The sequence below is a fragment of the Neolamprologus multifasciatus genome, chromosome 12, assembly GCF_963576455.1.
Source record: "Neolamprologus multifasciatus chromosome 12, fNeoMul1.2, whole genome shotgun sequence".
Lineage (NCBI taxonomy): Eukaryota > Metazoa > Chordata > Actinopteri > Cichliformes > Cichlidae > Neolamprologus > Neolamprologus multifasciatus.
The window spans coordinates 3,105,803-3,120,000 of record NC_140450.1 but is presented as its reverse complement, the minus strand read 5'-3'; the positions used below and the strand labels follow the sequence as shown (position 1 = coordinate 3,120,000).

Here is a 14,198-nt window from a genome sequence, read left to right as displayed (position 1 = left end):
CTTCAAGTGTGGCTAACTCAAGACAGCTAATCAGTTACATACAACCCCAGTTCCAAAAAAATCAGGACACTGAAAATAGAGCATAACAACAGAATGCTGTCATTTGTAAATCTTTGATAAAGACGGGATGCTGCACATTTTTCTGAGACGTCTCACCGTGTCTACGTTCTACTGTAAAAAAAAAAAAAGAGTTTGAGATTTCTGAATAATCACTCACTATGTATTAATAGACCTCTCTGCATTGAATCATATCTGTTATTAACCTCTGTCTCTCTTCCACAGCATGTCTTTATCCTGTCTTCCTTCTCTCACCCCAACCGGTCGCAGCAGATGGCCCCGCCCCTCCCTGAGCCTGGTTCTGCCGGAGGTTTCTTCCTGTTAAAAGGGAGTTTTTCCCTTCCCACTGTCGCCAAAGTGCTGCTCATAGGGGGTCATATGATTGTTGGGTTTTTCTCTGTATCTATAAAGCGCCTTGAGGCGACTTTTGTTGTGATTTGGCGCTATATAAATAAAATTGAATTGAATTGTTTCAATTCATATTCCACATGTTTTTGATTTGATTTACCATCTATTGATCTATGTAGCAGAGTTCACTGCACTACATGCAACCGAGGGGTGGGGGGAGGGGGGGATGCTACCTGTTGACACAGCGAAAATTGGTCGTCCTATTGATCCTGTATGTTTAGCTCCACTGACACAAAAACACATGAAGGTGTTGCTGTCCCACAGGACTCCTCTTTACTGCTTTATCACAGAATCCCCAGCACGACGGCCTTTACAGCCAAATTATTATTGCTTCAGCTCTATTCTATTTCTACTAAGCATCATTGATTTTATTGAGCTTTTTGCTCTTTTAATTAACTTTTTTATATGTGGTTCCTTTTGAGATATTTACTCTATTTTATGGCACTATTCTGCTGTATTGAGCATAGTATTGTTTATTACCTCTGCTGCTGTAATAGAGCAATCCATCAATCTGTAAATCAAATAAAATGCAGTCATCCCTCTGCTACCCCAGTCACATTCAAATGCCTTTATCATTGTAGCGCCTTTAACTTACAATACAAAGCGCCTTGAGGAAATGGTTGTTATGATTTGCTGCTATATAAATAAAACTGAACTGAAATGAAATTGAGCTGATAGAGGTGACAGTAACTGCTCATGATAACCGAGATATGCACATCACTGAACAGATGAAGAAAAGTGATACCTGCACTAAGAATTACAGCACATCAGTGCAGTTCTGGCTGCTAATCGCTCCTAACTTTCAATTAAAAATGCAATTTATTGCCCATAAAACAACACATTAAATGTCAATACATGAAACAGAAACACCGGTTTTCTCACAGAGAACCACTTGAGGATCATTACATAAATCATTTGATTATTGTGTCACGTGACAAATATCTTTTTGTTTTAAGGACCAACCTACTCAGTTTTATCTAACCTGACAAAAACCATCACCGTACTGAATTCAAACTTGTCCAGATGAGGATATTTTATCCTTTTTTGCAGATAAGATAGCAGACAAAGATCTTCACCGTGTGTCACATGACACAGGAAACTTTCTTTTATTTCAAGTAACTGCTTTTCTCACAAACACACCCTCAGAAGATGATTAAATGCAGGTGGGCTTTTTGCTGGTCGTTATATTGAACAGGTTGAGCCACAGATTACTTCAAAGTCTTGTCATAACAGGTATTTAAGTTCCCACAAAGCCTGACAGCGTGAGCATGAGTCTGCATGAACATGTGACACCGTGACGTGTCAAACACAGATGGAACCAGCTGTGAACATGACACCAAGTTTTATCAGTATGACTTGCAAAGCATGTTTGAAAATGCAGCGCTGCAGTTCTGCTTCCAGCCATCCCACCTCCGTTCCTCTCGACCTCCTCCTCACACTGTGCTGACTTTGTCCTTCTTGCTCCTCCTCTGGTCCACATCCAAACACCTCTCACTCTGTTCCCCATCTTCTTCTGACACGTGATTGCTTTTTCTCATTTATCCCCCTCCCCACTTCACTTGCACTAAATCCCTGCTCAGCTACTCTTTCTGCTTCTCCTCCATATTGCACTGCAGTGTAACACATCTTTCCTTTACTTCTGCCTCTCTCATAATCTCTCTTCCCTTCAATCTCTCTCTTCACTTCCGTATCCAACTGAGACTGACTGTATATGGTTTCACTGAGATCACCTATTACAATCCAGCAGTGCTTTTATTTTGCGTGGCCAACAATCGATTCACTGCCAGAAAGATAAACTTGTAAGTAGAACCAGAAGGATTTACTTTAATGAATGTTTTTAAAACTTTAACTGTGGTTTTACTTCACTTCGCTCTGAGCCTCCATCTGGATCACATATCTGTCTGGTCCTGACTCAAAAAGCTGAATAAAGTATTCTGATAACAAGCCAGTCAGCTTTATTTGTCGAGTTGGCTTTGAGTTTTGCTTATTTACATTTTCTATATGTTTCTTGGTTTGCTTGGTGTTTCTATTCTCAGGTTTTACTTTCACCTCCTCTTGCAGTCTTCTTTTACCCCCAGCTTCCCCGTGTCTCCTGTTGAGTCTCCATCTCTGTGTTCAATAGAGGTGGGAATCACCATACATCCCACGATACGATATTATTGCAATTTTTAAAAATATTTTGCAATATTCAGATTCTGTACATAAAGGTAAACTTTATCAATATTCATTTTATCTAATATCAAAGTCTCACACTCAGTCTTTCTCTCATTTCAGTTTTATTGTTGACAAACTGAACGGTTTGTATTACAGTCTAGTCCAACTTAACTGAATCAACCATCTGGTACAATTATAGCTATTCTGAACTATGCAGTTTATGAAAACTATGCAGCAGTGGAATGGAACATGCTCTGAAGTCAGAGTCATGTTCCATTCCACAAAAACTTTTTTTGTAACAAATTATCGATTTCTGCTGTCCCTGTATCGATACATTATTAGCAAACAAAATATCACGATACTACACAGTATCCATTTTTCCCCCACCCCTAGTGTTCAGTGATTTTTTTATTGGTTACTTCCAGTTTTATTTTGGTAGTTTTGGTCGCCTGTGTCTTGTATTGAGTTTATCTTCCCTTGTCTCATTATCCCTGATTAGTTCCCGCTGTGTTTCCCACGACCTCGTGTATATATCGTCCCAGTCTCCCCTTACTCATTGTAGTGTCGTCTCTGAGAGCTGTGTGCTTCCCTGCTCCATAGTTCCTGTAGTCCTTGTTGTGTGTCTCCTGGTTTGTGATCACCTTGCCAATTGCTTTTGGACTTATTTAGAACAGCCGGCAAAAAAGGTTCCCTTTCCATTCCCCCACACAGCTGTTGTTCTTTATTAACTAAGACAAATGTTGTTGCAGCAGGAGAAGCAGGAGCTTCCTCAAAGCTAACATAGCGCAGAGGTCAGAGGTCATCCCTGAAACACCAACAACTTTTCCTTTCTTTCTTGCAATATTTTGAGTTTAACAGTTGTGAAGTAACAGTTTATAAACTCTTTTTTTATTCTGGTCCAACTGTTACCATTCAAGGATTAAGTATTTACTCAATTTGATTTTACAAAGTTAGGAAAGTAAAGTTTAAATCAATCCTTAAACATAAATGATTCTCAGTGACTCCCGAACAGTCACTGATCAGTAATCCACATCAGCAGATATCCAAAGCCAACCTATTGATATAATATAAGAGCGGGAAAAAGTTAGATTAATGCATTGCTTCTCTCAAGCTCTTTTTAAAAAAAAAATCTAATGTAGTTAAAAGGAAAATGCTGAGATTTTTGTCAAATAAGCTAAGACAGTCTTGCCGCCTTCACACTGAATGATTTTGCTTACATGTCACTGTTCCATTCTCCTCAGCAGCACAGTGAAAATGTCCATAGTACTTTGATGGTGTCCCAGCAGCTCTTTCACAGGCAGACAAATCAGCATGCAGGGCGGGCAACATTCATCTGCTTCAGCAATAAACACACGCACACAAACTCACAACTCTCCCAAACAGCCGTCTGGGTGCCTTTAAATCAGCGAAGCATTGCAGGCCGAGAGACATGAAAGGAACAAAACTGCCATAATAAGCTGGAGGGCAAAAGCTGTGTGGGTGCACGATCGCATGTGCTTGTGTTGATGCGTTCGACTCAAAAATTTCAAAAGGGTAAGATGCATATCCGACGTGCACAGCCATTTTTCTTTCTGACACCGACTGTGGCCGTGTCCTTATACTTTGTGCTGGTTCTGCTTTGCTTTCCTTCCACGGCCGGCTGCGTGATTCTGTTTCATAGTTTTACTTAAATAAAAGTCATTTCACACAGTCAGTGGTTTATGAAGACTAAAAATTACTGCTCAGCGTAAAAACACTATCAGTAAAATGTGCTTCAAAGTAAGACGTGCATATTTTATTATTAGTTGCATAATTAGATCATAGATTTTCTTCACCAGTTATAGTTTAATTTTTTTAATGATGCTGCTGATTCCAATTTTGCACGATTCCTTTTTCCCCTGAAGACTATCAGTGACACACAGACTTGTTCAACTTTTTCCTGTACTTTAAACAATACCAACTAATCTGAGCCAAGTTGGAGCTAATAGTTTAATTAACTGAAATTAAAGCAATGTGAAAATATAAAGAAGGTTTGTAGAGTTGTACATTGCTCCCAAGTGCCAAAATAACCAAGCTGAGCATAAACGCCAAAAACTGCAGTTCTTCTAACGGCCACTTGAGGCTGGCTCTGAAAATCATCCCACCAGACTCCTGTGTTAAAATGTCTGATTTTACAGCTTTAAAAAGTACGTTTACAGCCTGGTACTAAAAACAGCTTAGTTCTCTAGAGTTAATTTCCCCCTTCGTATTTACTGAACACAGGGTTATTTTTTTTTATAACTCATTCCTAATAGATTAAGTTTACTCATTTTCAGATCAATGTTTGCAACTTGCTAACCTAGCTTGTTAGCATTGGCTGACATCTTAGCCGTCCACCCTGTGGTCAAGTTATGGTCACTTCTGGCTCCAAAAGCCCAGTTCACTACCAATATGCAACTGTGTGGAGTCATAAATCTGCCTCAGATATTACTAAATTATAGTACTTTAGTAAATGCACTTTGTTAATTTGAGTATTGCCCTTTTCCTGGGAAGCCAAAGGCTTTAAACAAAAAGACCCTGATCAGCAGAACACTTGCAAAAGCCCTAACAGAGATGTTGCATCAAAATCACAAGGAGGTTCATTCATTTCCAGGCCAAACCACCACAGGCCTGCAGACGCTACACGCGGCCTCGGCTGATCAGCACTGAAGAATCAAGTTCTTAACACGTTTCCTTGACTTTAAATGCTGAGTTGTTGGGTGCCTCAGTTACAAGCTTACTGTCACAGATTCCCTCTAAAACAATGGATTCTGATTTTAAGCAACAATTTTTACGATAAATATACCTCACAACTCTAGATATACATTTCAATCTGCAAACAGACAAAATTTAGAGAGGCCAATTATTATATGTTATGGTTGCAGATCTTAATAAGCAAGAACAGCACAGTCTGAGCACAGAGTTACACAAACATGAGCTAAAGAAGCTCAGTAAGAGATGGTTCAGATAGGAAACGACTGGGAGATGCTGGCATGGCTTGAAAAGGTTTCCAAATTATGTTTTTGAAAACTAACTTTGTTCTTTACAAACTGGAGAGTCTCGAAAACGAGCATTTGTGTGGCTGAGTGCAGCTGCAGATAACAGAGTGCTGAAATCCTCTATTCAGGAAAACTCGATTACACGCTGGGAAACGGGCGTCACGTCTGTGCGTGTTTTTTTACATACTTAGCATAGCTCAAATCACAGCACACACTAACACATAGGAAAGCCACACGTGTGCACACACACACAGAAACTATTCACATCCGGCCTCAGCAGGCCTTCAGTTACATAACAAGAGACACACACACACATTTAAAGATGAGGACAGGCAGCTGAACAGCGAGAGGAGGCACATCGGCCTGACTCAGTGAATCCGCCAGTTTCGAGAAATGACCACTACGCTGAGGCTTTAGTCCTGTAATGCCATGACGATTAGCTCAGCGGTCACAGGTCCTCCTTCACACCGACTGGTGACGCAGACAGATTCATGCTTTGCTAACACACTGCTGCTTTAAGTGGCTTTCACTGTGAACACTGTGAGCTGCTCTGACTGTCAACAACAACTTTACATAAGACAAAAAAAAACAATTTGAATCCCAAAATTCAGAGTTCTGGAAACACGTGACTTTGGAATAAAAAGCATATCCACCACAACATATTTATCAGCAATCAGAGCTTACACAATCACCTGTTGATGGGCTGGAAATGGCCAGTTGGAACATTTTAACATATTGTGCAACTTAAAGAACAGCAGATAAACACACTGCTACTGTAAAAATGTTGATTCTATAGCTGCACCCCAGTATGAGTAATGACACGGTTTGGGCCTTTGGGTTGACTTAGGTTAATACTCTGACGCTATAAGCATCAGTCTAAGCCTGCTGATCTTCACGGCTCTTCCTTGATCTCTTTCTGTCTTTAATCAATGAGTTCAGTGAATTTCGCTGCAGCAGGATGTAAGGGCAGTCGTAATACTCTTCAGTGCTTTCATCATGAGAAAATTGTTACATTTTAATTCAGGTTCTGCATATTTGTGTATCTACTTCTATAATCTCTAATCGAGTACCTAACCTGAATCGATGTACACAACCAGCAGAAAAAACCTGTATTTTAAAATTTCTTACGAGTATCTAATTTTACTATTAGTACTACTAATAAAAGTGTGAGCACAGCTCCTGCAACAAGCACTACCACAGCCTTCTAAGTCTAACTGTTACTACTACAGCTATAATCCTAAATGGAAAATCATCTGTGCCCCACAGGAAGAGCGGAGCAATCCCACAACAGTACAGGCTACAAAATAAACAACATAGTCAAAATAAAAATGCCACAGACTCATAGTGAGGGCTTTATACTGTCAGATAACGCTAAAATTTAACATATACAACAGTGGTCTTAGGAGCTTGAAAAGAAAGCAGCTGGTTAAGTTTCTTTTAAATACAATACTGATAAAAACAAAGAAAATAGAGAGTATAAGTGAGACAGAGAACTGCAGAGGTCAGTAGGGCTGCATAAAGCTGACAGCTAGCTGTAAACAAATGGATTCAGGTTCTGGAGATTAGAAAGCAAGGCAGAAAAAAGAAATTACGTAAGACACGCTGAGCTTTCTCCCTTCCGCTACTTCCCTCCTGAGATTATCAGGTTATCTAAAAGAGCACCAGGACAAGCAGACCACCTGGTGTATTAACATCTTGCATGACTTATTATTGCATAAACAATGCAGACAAAACATCTGGAGTCCAAAACAAGTATTCAGTTAATCACTGAATCAAATAACAACTGAACTGTTAAACAAAACACCACAAAATAGAAAAGATGTCACCAAGACATCACACAGTGATCCCTGAGAGAATGATCAGTGTCGTCACTTTATGGCATTTTCTTTCATTATGTAATAATTTAGTTGGTAAAACTTGTACATTAATGTGACCGTGACACAACAATGCCTTTCAAATGAGTTATCTGCATCCCCACCATGTCGCATAATGTAATGTAATGCACCTCAACAGATCAACAACAATCCACAAAAAAAAGCAGCAATAGGAAGAAACCTTAAAAAATAAAAGCCTCAGAGAGCATGCTTACAGTAGAGCAACTCTATGAAACTGAATCCACTATGGTTACTTAAGTGTTTTGAAAAACATATTTACTTCATTTTTTGCCTCTTTTTTTCCATCGATGCTCTGACAACCTGATTGGCTTGTCTTTTTGAGTCAGCGTCCAGCGGACATCTGATCCAAATCTCAGATCAGTGCATCGATAACATTTTAGATCTCCTATTTCCTTGTGTTCTACATTACCTCTGATGCATAGTAGGGATGGGCAGATCAATACTAAAGATATGTAGCCTTGTTCTGAGTATCAGTAACCAACCTCAGTAGGGTCTATGGCAAAAATGGATCCATCCATCACATATCAGATCAAACTTAGATAAAAATCAAGTTTTAGTTCCGTGTTATTTATGTTTACTGCAGTTCTGAGCATTTGCAAGGTTTTCACCTATTTAGCTTCAAGAATTTACTGTCTTGAACCTTTTAATAATGGATCTGAACAATACAAAACAAAAACACTGTTTGATAATTTTATTTTATTTTTTACATGGTACGGTACATTTCCTTCATCGGTTGAACTGATCCTGTTTTCTTTATATTTTTATTTATTGTATTTTTGTCTCCTGATCCATCCCATACACATATCCTGCCTTTTAATAGTGTTTGCTGCACACGTTTATGGTTCTTCGATTCAACCAAGCTTTTATTTTGTAAGTCTTTGGCGGAAGTCATCCCTTTACAATCTTCCTAAGCTGACGCTGCTCGCGTATCCCTGTTGTTTCTGCTAATAAGGGATCAATATGGTGATGGCAATGTGCAGGCCGCTGGTGTCACCAGTGCAGATGATCCCGAGCAGTCGCAGTTTATTACCGAACATCGCGCACTTCACTCCGGAGCCCAAGGCCCCCCCGAAGCCGCGGATACATGATCGAACATGGATGATGTGGTAGACCGTTACCGCGCTGCCTTTGTGCTGCTGCGATTAAAATAAATCTTTGTTTATCACGTCAGAAGGCAAACGGGCACATCCATCCACTGAAACTGTCATTTAACCGTAAAAACAAGGCGTCTTCTAACACGACATAGCGGTTTGAGGGTGACCATCGTCTGAAAGCCGAGCCTCCGTCCCTCCCGATCTGACCGAGCTAGGCATCATTTTTCTGCCTCCGACGCGATGCTGCTGAGCGGAGCCCTTTTCCCTCCGCACCTCTAACCAAATCGCTCACAAAAGAAAACAACAAAAATCACAATTTAATGAACTAACCTCGTCTCCGGGATCGGCGGTGGTGTTGTTCTCGGTGAAACGCATGTGCAGCTGTGGAGGAGCGAGGCTTGTTTTCTCACCGACAGACTGCGGAGCGGACAGCGTCAGCGGCGCTGCATCGCAGGATGGGCTGGGCTGGAGCGGCACGTCAGCCTGAAGTCACAGCCTGGTCCCAGACTGGATTATCTAACCCTGGGTGGGACAGCTGCCGCTCATTAATAGCCCCGTGACCTCAACCAGCGAAGCTATACTGACTTCATGAATGCACAGTTCACAATCGCATGAATATTGTACGAAGAAAACACAATGTATACTTTATTTGCCCCAAAGTTGGGAAAGTCCTTTATGACAACGGCTAAAATCCAAGTTAAACACAACATACAACAAACTTCTCCAGTGGTATATAATTCAGTAAGATACACTGTAACCATTTTGGCAATATTACAAAAACAAAAGAGTTAAATTAAAATGCAAAAATAAACAATGTATACATTTTTAAAATGACTAATAAAATGATATAATTTACAAAAACTATAAATGAAAGAAAAATGGAACAGTAATATAAATACCACAGTATAACAGATTATAAAGTGGGATTAAAATGATCTGGTGCACACATAGTGTTTAATAAAAAGTAAAAAGAGATTAATAAAATATTGACAGTGGACAATAAATTATTCTTTACCCAACGGATCTGTTGCAGGGGGCCTCCACAATTTTTTATAGGCTTAACCATATGGGGGCCACTAAAAATATTGGGTTGGCACAGCAGAAACAGAATTTCCAGTTTTATTATGATGTTGTGAAATATAGGTTACCTGGAAAATACGGGAAAAGGAGCGAAAGAAAAATTATAAATATATATTTTAACTGAAAAGTACAGTTTTTAAATTTAATGTTGCTGAAACAACAAAGTAATAAAAAAATATCTGATCGAGAAATCCCTCATCTTTTGAAAAGAGAGTTTATTACAAGAGAAATGTCTCTTTCCAAAAAGCTATACTATACGCTTCTTCTGGGCTATATTCTCAGCAGCATATTAAACATATCAGGTCCCCATAAGGAGAATCATGTGCTAACGGCTGTCTAAATGACTCAGGTAAAGTTTGTAGCATGCGTGCTTGTTGTTGTTTTGTCTGCTTCCACTTGTCTTTGCACTAGGATGATGTCGGTGTAAATATGCAGTCATATTCGTTGTGTTCCCACTAGTGCTGTCAGCGTTAATCTCGTTAAAATAACATTAACGCCATAACGCGGCAAATCTCCGTTAATGAGTTACCGCAGATCGCCCGTGCTTGGGGCTGGACTGCCAACACGTTAACAAGCTAACTGCGCTAACGCACTAGGTCCCACAAATTGAGCATTGCGTGGCACATCCGACATACTGTTTTACTTTTGTCCATGACAAGCTTACCATCAGGGTCATGCTTCACATGAAAACCAAAATAGTTCCAAACGCCAGATCTGAATGAGGGTGGGGAAGGTTTAATTTCAGGTAGCATTGAGGCAGTTGCCATGTTGCAACGAGCTTAGCTTCTGTCTTGCTAGCTTGCGCTGTGCTCAGTGGATCTGCACTCGACAGCGCAGCCTAGGCGGAGTAGTCGAACGCAGATCCACTGAGCTCTCAACACAGACAGCATCGTCAGAAGAAAAGTTGATAAAACAAACAAAAAATGTTGTATTGTTCATACATATGCATACCGAACCGAAAGCACTGTATTGAACGGTTCAATATCAATACGAGTATCGTTGCACCCCTAATGAAAACCAAATAAGATTTTGAAATCCATAATAATCTGTTTTTAATCGATTATTTGATTGACTGGAAGTCCCAACCACCGCTTTAATGATTCTCAGCAGAGCTAAGCACAAGCAGTTTAAGATTCCCTCTCCAAGAATGGAGTTCACTTTAAGAGTAAACTTGATCAGGAAAGACAGACACGTGTTGGATCATGTAAGACTGTGAACTGTTGTCTGTCTCTGTGTTGGCCCTGAGATGCAACAGTGATCTGTCAGGATCAAATACCTGTGAATAATATAGTAAACAAATTCTACCATCACTTTGATCAGTAGTTCCTTCACTGGAAATACGACTTTGAAATTTCAAACCCCACACAGAGACCTTCACGGGTTTCAATGCTACGTGTTTACTGGTGCAAAACAAAACCATCTTTTGGCATCACATTTATTCAAAACTGTTGTGCTCCATCATTTCATGTCTAAAAGCATCCACAAAATCATCAAGGTTCATGGCTCTAGCCCTTCTTGCCTCAGTGCTTAATGCCCCCAAACTGCTGAGTCGGTTGTCACTCATCGTGTTCCTTAAAGAAGCTGTGCTCACATGACACTGGTCACGGTAATGGAAGTGCAATTTTGCACGGTTTAAACAGTTCACGAAACATCTCCTTATGCGGCTCATGATAAGTCCTAATAAACTTGTGTTTATGTTTTACAGTCGCTCTTTTTTTTTTTTTTCTTCAAGAATTTATGTTAGTTGGGGAATCTCGTATTTCCGATTGTTGATGTTGCTGTGTGTGTACTGTGCAGAAAATGGAAAAATTTGAGATTTAAAGCTTGTATACCTTTCATAATAACAGTTTCCTGATGATAATCTTCTCTCAGACCGAAGCATGTCAGTGATTGGAGGAATGTACCAGTTTGAAATGATTCCTTGTCTGTGCTGATCTGTCTTTGAACTACTGGAGTGGAAATATAGTAGGCTCTAAGCCAGAGCTTGGTATGACGTGACGGCCTGCAGATGCATCACCAGTGTTACCACCAGTGTTTCAACAAGAGCGTCAATAACAGCTGTGACTAAACTGAGCTGTGGGGATGGCAAAATATCAGACAGATGTTTGACCTCACCACACACAAAACAAAGTTATAAGAAGACAACATTTAGATGTATTTAGGCTAACAGACCTCTTGTCTCTACAGTTCTGTCATTTCCTTCCTCAGATAACTCTTTCAGCAGACGTACAATGGCAGGTAGTCTGTCCCTCACTGTTCTGTAAGCATTGTACCTTCATACCCACTGTGCTTCTATCAGCCTTTGTAACGCTCTAGGTGGACCTTAAAATTTGCCCTTTGTACCTCTAGCCACTTTTGGTACCAGAAACAAAAACAAAAAAACCCCAGTCTGCTTCAGGAATGCTTTTCACACTGTCAACTAATACTAAACTTAAACAATGTGCATTAAAGCAAACATAAAAAGCTAATGGGGCATCAAATTTAACGCGTGCCTGCACACCTATGTTCTTTCCACTCATTACTGAGGCCCCATCATTTACAAGGTTAGTGTTAAACCACAAGGTGGTTTCTGTGGTCAGGGCCATACTTCTGCAGCATTTATATCATTTTCTGTGAAAGTGCTGCAGCATCCAGATGCTCTGCAGCTTTAAAGTTGAGGAAGCACCCACACACTGACCCTTTATAATAATATGTTATTACAAAAGACATCTGGTCCTTCTTACTGAGGTCTTTGGTTACATCCACCATTATAATAAAAGCCTCGCTTTGTGTAATTTCACTAATTATTGAGGAAAGGCCCATTTTAGCCAGGCAATCCATTATTTCATTTTGTGTAGCATGTCCAAGGTATGTGATGTAGTTCCATAATTGACAGGAGATTTCCTATATTTTCACCATCTCTGTCATTGTGTGCTCTCTGTGCTATGTTTTGACAAGCTGATCTGTTGTGTTGCAAAGTTATTGCATATGATATGATTTTCTGTACTTTACTTTATATAACCTGTATATTAGTATCAACAATAACAGTAAGTATAATAATAGGCAACACAAGATGGAAAAAAAACCTCTCAACTTTCAATATTAATAATAAGAAATGCCAAAATGAAAACGCTTCAGTTCAGACTTGAAATGAAGCATTTTTGCAACAATTTTATTTTAAATTACAGTTTTTATGTTTGTTCAAAAAGTCTATCATTGCACTCAGTCACAGCAATGTATTTATGCACCAAAATAACCGGATTTTATAGAATTCTGATTTTGAAAAAGACTAAAAAGCAGGCGCACCGAGGGCTCTCGCGCTCACTTTTCGCGTATAGAATTTCGAAAAAAACATCGGTGCAAATTATAAGTCTGTATCATAATGTTTGGTGTTTTCGTGTTTGTTGTTATTTTGTTTTATTTTGCAAGTTGGTTATTAGATGCTGCTCCAGCCAGCCAGAAAATCCCCCGCCGCCCCGCCCTCTCCTCTCTGTGCCGTAAGCAGCAGGCGCACCTTGCAAACGGAGGGCGCCCTTACTCCCAGCAAATGGGCGATAAAAAACCGATCGGTGCCTATGCCATTCCCGAGCAATTTTTTATTTTTATTTTTTTTGCCGATGCCCGTGATGCCGCCCCCCACCACGATGCCGCCCCGGGCAACCGCCTGCATCACTGGGTGATGGCAAGCTACATTGTAGCCACAGCCACCCTGCCCTCTGACCACCACCAGGAGGCAACGGGCAAAGTGTCTTGACAGTCTTGGTCATTATGGACACAACGACCGAGACTGTCGGGGCCGGGGCTCGAACCAGCAACCTTCCGATTACAAGACGAACTCCCAACTCTTGAGCCACGAAAAAGCCTCATTCAAAATCTGGAAAATAAGGATTTTATGTTTGTTTCATTTTTGTAACTGTGTTATTTTAGTCAGATTACTTTGAATCTATACATCCTGTAACTTGATGGAACAAAACAACTGATATGTGAATACAGTAACTAAAAAAATCAGTTGAATTAAAATGAAATTAGTGCCTGGGCCTGCAAATTATCTCTTACAGCAGGTTTAAAATTAGTTATACCATAAACTAAAATATTACATGTTTGTAATATGAAATAATTGACCTGTAAATAAAAAAAACTTGAGTTTTTTCTTAAACAAATGACAATTTTGTTGTGTAACATAACCAACGGGACTCTCATAACTTTGTTTATTCTAATCTTCTTTTTTCTCATGCATGGAAGAGGTTTAGTTTAAAAAGTGCAAAAAAAGGGACCCCCCTCCCCCCAACATCTGAACAAAGATATAAACTATAAACAAATGGCAAAGTTGTGCAGGTTGCAATGATTGCCTGAAACTGTCTGATTAATTGTACTTGTTGAAAAGCAAACTTATGGCATCTTCATTCTCATGCGGCTTGCCCAACCTGCACAACTTTCTATAACATCATTATCTCAGTTCACAAAGATGAGGGTCAACAACCAAACATCTTAGGTTGAAATAAGAATATGTCTGATGAAGGTAAGAAGCCATAACA

General features: G+C 39.8%; 1 protein-coding gene across 6 annotated transcripts in view; it reads right to left on the bottom strand.

The window, feature by feature from the left end:
* rusc2 (RUN and SH3 domain containing 2) overlaps positions 1–9,123 on the bottom strand; it is a 46,379-nt gene extending 37,256 nt beyond the window's left edge. For 5 of the 6 annotated variants that reach the window (XR_014877206.1, XM_085180296.1, XM_085180297.1 and 2 more), the window contains exon 1: positions 8,935–9,122. The gene's annotated coding sequence lies outside the window, so the exon portion shown is untranslated. Of the gene's footprint in view, positions 1–8,934 lie in introns of all 6 variants that reach the window. The other variant, XM_085180298.1, reaches the window with a different exon arrangement.
* Between the last annotated feature and the right edge of the window lie 5,075 nt (positions 9,124–14,198).